Source organism: Cryptomeria japonica, chromosome 2 (assembly GCF_030272615.1).
Source record: "Cryptomeria japonica chromosome 2, Sugi_1.0, whole genome shotgun sequence".
Lineage (NCBI taxonomy): Eukaryota > Viridiplantae > Streptophyta > Pinopsida > Cupressales > Cupressaceae > Cryptomeria > Cryptomeria japonica.
Window position 1 is genome coordinate 218,006,704 of NC_081406.1, and position 8,382 is coordinate 218,015,085.

Genomic DNA, 8,382 nt, shown 5'->3' on the forward strand with positions numbered 1-8,382 from the left:
AGGAGAATGTTTTGAAAATGAAATTAATTAAATGCTAATATAATTGTTTGCTAGTGGGTTTTTAATCAAATAAATAGAAAATATTCATTTAATTAAAATGGACAGATTTATGTGACTACATTTGCCTCTCTTTGAGATAGTACAGTTTATCATGTTGTTTCAAAGAAAGAGAAATAGGTGTGAAGAAATATGCCCCATAAAATGTAAATTTAATGGGTGGTATGCTCCCTCGAGAGATGGGCCGAAAATTTCAAAAAATCGAGCAATCTCTCGAAAAAGAATACAAATTGGTGGGGTGGTAGAAGAGAAGATTTTAGCAATACTGGTGAAAAAATAGAAGAAATCGGAGATAAAATGGAGAAATGGGAGGCTCGAGAAGTTCATGGCAGTGAGCGGGGGGAAATTAGGGTTATGGCGAAGGGTATATATGAGGGGAAAGGGGTGAAAACAAGGAGTAGGGAGTGACCTTTTGGAAGAGCAAGGAGCAGTCAAGATGTTGGTTCCCATAGCAGAGCACCGTTTAGAGCGAGTTTGTCGATTCCAACGGCCAGATGACTATGGACCAGCGGTATGTGAATATGAAATTTTGAATTTTATTCATTTTTTATTTTTTTTGCTGAGTCCAAGTTGAGTCAACACAATAGCGCTAAAACTATGTTTTGGTGCTATTAGCAACTAAATTAGCACTATTGTGCCGCTATAGTGCTATTGCATAGTGGTTTTAGCATTGTTGTCAAAATTTGCGCTATTGTATAGATGCTTTAGCGCTTTTGCTTGTTTAGCGCTATTGAGTAGTTGATTGAGCGCTATTGTTGTGAAATAGCACTATGGTATAGTCAATGTAGTGCTATTGTTGGTTTAGCGCTATTGCGTAGTTGATTTAGCGCTTTTGTGATAGTATTAGCATTGTTGTGTTCAAAATAGCGCTATGTGTAGGAAAACAAATGCCCCAGTGTGCTGGAAAAAGAATCTCCTGATGCCAATGATGGATGGATGGAGAGGTGAGGTGAGAGTTGTTTTGAACCATAGCAGCCCTAATGAGACTTAGGTCATTAGGATAAATGTTTGTTAAAGTCTAGGTGTTCCATGATTGCTTACCTGTTGAGACCCAAAGATACTTGATCAAAGTATATGTTGATAGTCTAGGTTTAAACTTAAGAAAGTTTGAGACAAAACAACTAATGATGATGGTTGATGCATGTGTGTAGGAGGATCTTCGTGTCTTACAGATGCGTGAGAGGCATCCCGCCACACAAGTGTTGCACGATCGATTGACAAAGGCTGAGGTAGATTGCATTGCAACGACAGGCCTATATGATGTTATGTATATGCCCGTGATTCAAACGAATCACGGGTTGATCATAGCATTGGCATAGTGAGGCATGCATGTTTCACTTGGCGCAGGGGGAGATGACAATGACACTGGAGGATGTATGGCACATCCTGCACATTCTTATTCAAGGAGAGCTCATGAGCTATGATCGAGCGTGGGGGACATTAGCAGTGCAGAGAGTTTTTGAGGAGGATATCTTCATTGATGATGGGTCAATAGCCTAGGAGGATATAGCAGCTTTGTATGAGCCATTACCAGCAGTGCTATTAGGGATTGTTGGGGGACTGCTTTGTCCAGATCGACGATCGCATGGACTTGTCGTTGGTTGGGGTCAGGTGATCGAGCAAATGATTACAGAGGGGACCTAGTTTGCATGGGGATCGTGCATGCTATCACACTTATATCGGGATCTACATGAAGTAGCATACTGAGGGAGGGGCTCATTGGGAGTGGGTATCACGTTGTTGCATATCTGGGCCTGGGAGCATCTACCTATGACTCAACCAGTTAGTCTAAGATTTAGGGCAGTGGACCAACGCTATATATACATGTAGGTATGATGAGTCAGCCCCACCTGGGGAAGTTAGAGTGGTGGCGATGGGCACTAGATGACTTGGATACAGTGATCTAGAGGCCGTATATTGAGTGTGAGCCGTGGGAGGATGATGCGGAGGCATTGTCGTATGTGTTCATGAAATGATACCTTATTAGTAGGACAACCTACAATGTGGAGAGACAGTTGCCTGGCAGGGTGTTGAGACAGTTTGGTTGGAGGCAGGGATTGCCTAGTGGTTCAGGAGAGTATGCACGGGTGGTACAAGAGAGGTACTTATGGGGGCCAGTGCTACCTTATGATCAGGCATTGGCATTGTTTCACACACTATAGGTGAGACCATGGCATATGAGGTTGGGGATGGTAGATGTTGGGGTGTTAGAAGAGTATACGCAGTAGATTGCGGCACATTCGATTCCATGGATATCAGATCCAGTAGAGCCAATTCCAGATTTTGAGGAGGATAGGGGATCGAGATGGAGGAGGAGAGGAGTTCGTAGAGTGGTAGGTGGATGAGGGAGAGGGGATGGTGGTGGTGGGGATGGAGGAGGTGGTGATGGAGGAGGAGGAAGAGTGGGTGGAGGGTTTGGAGGAGGTGGTGGGGGTGGTGGATGATACAGTAGAGAGGGAGAGGTGGGCAGCGATTGCAGCTATCTCAGGGACCTTTGATGCAGGGAGGCATGAGATTAGGTGGCAGGGATGCACGTGAGGGACAGGAACCTATGGATACAAGGGAGGGAGCTACAGGTGAGGGAGCCACTAGAGAGGCACCTATGGATATGGGGGAGGGAACTACAGGTGGAGATTTGCGGGACCATATGATACTATTTTTGCAAACGCGACTTGAGGATATGTAGGTAGAGGTGGTAGCTAGAGATGTACAGTTGTTTGCATGAGATTCAGAGCTAACGGTGGTGCTATGGGAGAGGGATGAGGTCGTGGAGAGATTTACGACATTGCAAGAGAGAGTACGGGTGGGAGCAGGAGTAGGAGCACAGGGTCCTACTAGGGATGAGATGAGGGATATGCGATGAGCACAAGACAAGATAGATTATTGGCAGTGGTTATATGAGCAGGCGGTGCCAGCTAGTCAACAAGTACTTAGCTATTCACAGATGCGATGGGCGAGATCAGAGCGGTCTCAGAGGATGCAGAGCAGTGGTGGTGTGATGGGTCCTCCACTGAGAGATAGATTAGGTGGTGCAGGGGCTAGTGGGGGAGCAGGTGGTGATGGTGGTGCAGCATCCGGTCAGAGTGGCATCTAAGAGAGAATTTTGTATGCATGTTTTTACATTGTCATTTTGGACTGTGTCTTGGATGACTCTTGGTAGCTGATATTTTGGACTTCATTATACTCTGATACATGTATATGTTTGGCGATATGATATGATATATATGAGGAGATCCCATATTTGGTGCTGATATGCATGTTGATGACATGGATGGATGTTTATGCAGGATGATGATTTTATGCTCAGATGGATAGTTGTTCTTACTATATGTATGTGTTTATGAGCTGATTCCTATATGCATGTTTTATGATGATTTATTCTTACATGATGTCTATATGCATTTTTGTTTATGAATGGGATGCTAACATGTGGATGTAGGTTGATGTGCATGATTTGTTGATGTCATGTCTATTTTTAAATGATGATTATGTATGCATAATGAAATGATGATTATGATGGTACTTTGGATTTTATGGTTGATGAGACAATGAGATAATGATATGCAATGATGTTATCATATAATGCATTAAATGAATGATTTATATATGTCAATGCATCGAGATGGTTTTTAGATGAGTGGAATATGAATAAACAAATGTAAAGTACAAATGTTTAAATGATGATTTCTAAATGAATGCATATGGATAATGTATGAACCAATGTTGAGGCAAATGGTTTTATTATGATTCTAAATGGCGAAAAATATGATGAAGTGAAATGATAATGCAACTTATGGGTAACAAATAACTGCACCTTAATGCAATTAAAAAGATGAATGAATGCATTGTAATGAATCCTAAATGAAATGAAATGAATGAGTATAAGACTATACTAAATGGACAAATGAATGCACTTAACGAATGGATAGATAAATAAATGTATGCAACTATGGAAATCTAAACAAATGTATGGTACACACATGTTTAAATGATGATAAATGGTGATTGGTAACTGACACTAAATGAATGTATAGTAATGGCTAATGATAGTAAATGTAATGTTATAGATGGATCTATATGTCATGATTTGTGCAATAATGAAATGATATAATGATGTTAATGCCAATAAATGATAATGAACTATATGTAGTTAAATGCAACTAAATGATATGAAATGCACTCTACGCAAATGCAACTAAATGTAATGATGATGTGATTATGATAGATGAATGCAAGGTTGTTTAGACTTTGCATGATGCACTGATGATGTATCAGAGTACTCTGTCGTGATTGTATCCAAGACCAACTCAATTTTCACATAACTGCTCATATTAACTTTGTTCACACTTGCATACAAAACTATGCATATGAATAATGAATGAGTAAATGGATGGGCGATATGCAACGAAATGCAATATAAACAGATGAGATGAAATGACAATCCATAGTGCTTTATTTTCATCATTGAGCTTTAAAATTTGTAATAAAATACAAGCAACTTGACATAATGATTCAAGATGACCTGAGTATTCCTTACATGGATTTTGATATAGCAAGTTAATACAAGCAACTTGATATAATGGATCAAGTTGACCTAAGTAGCGCTTGCAGAACAGACAAGGATTATTTCCTTTCATGCATGACTTGGAACGTCCTCCTTGATCTTTTGCTGATCATATCCCGAGGCAAGTTCATACCATAGTAAGAGATAAACCATTATCGAGCTTGGATGAGGCAGTAGGAACCAAAGATGGAGCATTGTACCTATAAGCAAACAGCATATATAAAGAATAAAGAATATGGACCCTCGATAATGGTTCATGCTCATATGGTCGAGGTATATGCTATAATCAGCAAGCCATAGTGATCTATGACTGTATTTTGCATATGATCACATAGCTTCGTGAACTTCCCACATAGACACCATTAGGATGTGCCCCAGTACTTCATCAAAATAATTCACAAAAGACATACAAACAATGCTTAGGAACCATCCCGACCACTCTAGTCACTTGTGGATATCTCAGAGTAGCATAGGAACCTGATATAAATGAATAAATAACCTACAAACCAACCAAGTACTTGATAGCTTAAATAGAATTTTCTTGTCAAAGAAAATGTCACTTGTCTTTGTTTTGGTAAGGAAGGATGCATCCTTGTTAAGACAGTTGGTGTGTCGATGTTGATTGTACAATGCATTGCCATGTTGGTGTGTCGATGTACAATGCGTTGCCATGTTTTTCTTTGTTTCATGTTTTTGGATTTTGTGAGATAGTTTTCCAATGTTTTTGATATTTTGATGATTGTTTTAAATGTTTTTGGAGTTTTGATGATTGTTTTGAATGTTTTTGGAGTTTTGTGAAATAGTTTTGAATGTTTTTGGAGTTTTGTGAGATAGTTTTGAATGAAGAACTTAATGAGTCACAAAATAATGTAGAATCCACTTCCATCAACTAGATTAAGGGCATTGCCCCCAGTTTTGATATGACTATGAAAAAGCAGGATGCAAGATGCATGAATCACTATCCTTGATTGCAGATCAATAACAAGCCATGGTTTTGGACTGATGGATCAGTGAATGAAATGAATGTGATCGCAACAAGTTTGAAATATAATGGAGCCATAGCCTTTGCGAGTGGCGCCTGTTTGCTAGGTTTTCACCATCACACTTACCCAAGATGCCACCGGAGTGGTTGTTCACCGTTTGGATGCATGATTTTTCTTTACTATTTTGATTTGTTTTTTTGTTTTTTTTGTATTTTCTTCAGGACATTTATCTGAATGTTTTTGGTTTTTTTCTCGATATGCATGGGAGTCTGATGCTCTATATAGCTTATGTATAAAACCATTTGAGGTGCATGTTGTTGATCGGATCTGCTAGTGGTTCTCCTTCTGAAGTAGCCAACTGATATGCTCCAGACCCAAATACAACAATGATAACATATGGACCCAGCCAGTTTGATTCAAACTTCCCCTGATGTTCTCGGTTTGGTTGGTTATGAGGATTCTCCTGAAGAACAAGATCACCTGCCTCGAATGTGCAAGGTATAACTCGATGATTATAGCTTCTACTCATAGGCTGCTGATAGGCTTGAGGTGATTGTATGCAGCTTGTCATTTCTCATCAAGTAGCTCTATGTCCTGAAGACGTGATACTCTGTAGGCTTCGTCATCTATAAGATTATGCAAGGAAACCCGTAGTGATGGTATCTCAACCTCATTAGGTAAGATAGCTTCTGCATCATAGACCAGTGAGTAGGGAGTTGCGCCTGTAGGGGTTCGAATGCTAGTTCGATATGCCCATAGTGCTAGATTCAATTGAATGTGCCAATAATGACCGACATCATTGACTGTCTTCTTGATGATTCTTAATATGTTCTTGTTTGATGCTTCAGCCTGACCATTGCCTTGTGGGTAATAGGGAGTGGAAAAGCAGTGTTGGATGTGAAACTTCTCACAGAGCTCACAGACATCCTAATTTTTGAAAGGAAGACCATTATCTGTGATGATGGACATGGGTACACCATACCGGCAAATGATGTAATTAAGGATGAATGAGGTGATCTGCTTGTCGATAAATTAAGTAAGTGGAATAGCTTCAATCCACTTTGTGAAGTATTCGGTGGTGATAATGATGAACTTGTGGCCGTTGGATGAAGATGGATGGATTTTACCCACAAGGTCAAGTCCCCATTCACAAAAGGGCCATGGTGTTGTGATTGGTTGTAGTTCCTATGCTAGCGCATGTATCAGGTCTCCATGAACTTGGCATTTTTTGCATTTTCTGACAAAATAGTAGGAGTCTTTTTCCATGGATAGCCAATAGTATCCAGTGTGCATGAGTTTCTTGGCTAGTGAAGGACCACTTGCATGAGTTCCACAAATTCCTTCATGTACCTCTTCCAAGGCCTTTGTTATCTCATCCTATTCCAGATGTCGAATGAGAGTACCATCAAGACTGCGTCGGTATAGGGTTTCAACAATAATGGTATATCAAGCAGTTTGGGGAATGAAGGTTTTATGTTGGTTATTTGATTGGTTAGGAGGAAGGGTGTGATCATGGAGGTAGGTGTAGAACTCATCGTACCATGGGGATTCAGAACTGATAAGGTGACATATCATCTCAGATTCGGGGATATCATAAGCGGGAATCCAAAGTTGTTTGACCAAGAACTCATAGTGTGTTGAATTCTGTGGAAGATCTAGGAGAGATGCGATGGTAGCCATAGCGTCAGCAGCTCGATTCTGATCTCTGGGTATCTGCTCAAAGGTGATAGTAGTGAAGGATGTTTTTAATTTATCCACCATTTGTTTGTATGGCATGATTTTGTCATCCTTTGTCTGATATTCATCTGTTGCTTGTCGAATGACTAGTTGGGAGTCACCATATACTTGTAGTTCTTGTAGCTTCCATTGTATGGCTAGCCTGAGTCCTGTGATCAAGGCCTCATATTCAGCTATGTTGTTTGTGCATGGAAATGTGAGCCTGTAAAACTTTGGGATGCTATCACCTTGAGGTGTGATAAACAAAATGCCTACACCCAAGCCATGCCTAGTGTATGAACCCTCAAAGTATAGTTTCCATGGTTGTGTTGTTGTGATCATGAATATCTCTTCATCTAAAAAATTGGAAATGAGAGGATGATCACCTATGAGGGGTGCATCGGCCAACTGATCTACAATAACTTGACCTTTAATAGCCTTACGGTCCACATACTCGATGTCAAATTCACTTAGAATCATCACCCATTTGGCCAAGCGGCCTATCAATGCTACTTGTTGAGTAAGTATTTGAGTGGATCAATCTTTGCAATTAGTTGTACTTTATGTGTCAACTAATAGTGCCTCAGTTTAGTGGCTACCAAGATTACTGCTAGGCAAGCTTGCTCAATAGGGGTGTAATTGAGTTCATAGCCAACCAGTGTGTGAGAGATGTAGTAAATAGCACACTCCTTCCCCTCTACATTGTGTTGGGCCAGTAGTACACCCAACGATGTATTTGTTGCTGAGATATAGATTAATAAAGGCCTACTTGGATCTGGTGGAATCAACAATGGTGTATTCATGAGATAGTCCTTAAGCATCTAGAATGCTTGCTGACATCTAGCATCCCATTGAAAGTGAATGTTCTTATGTAACAGGTGTGTAAAGGGGTGACACTTATTTGCCAGTTGTGCAATGAATCATTGGATGGAATGTAGTTGCCCTTGTAATGTCCTTAGCTGACTAGTGTTCTTTGGTGGTGGCATGTCCATGATTGCTTTGACCTTTGCAGGGTCATCCTCAATACCTTTGCTTGAGACAATGTATCGTAGAAGCTTCTCG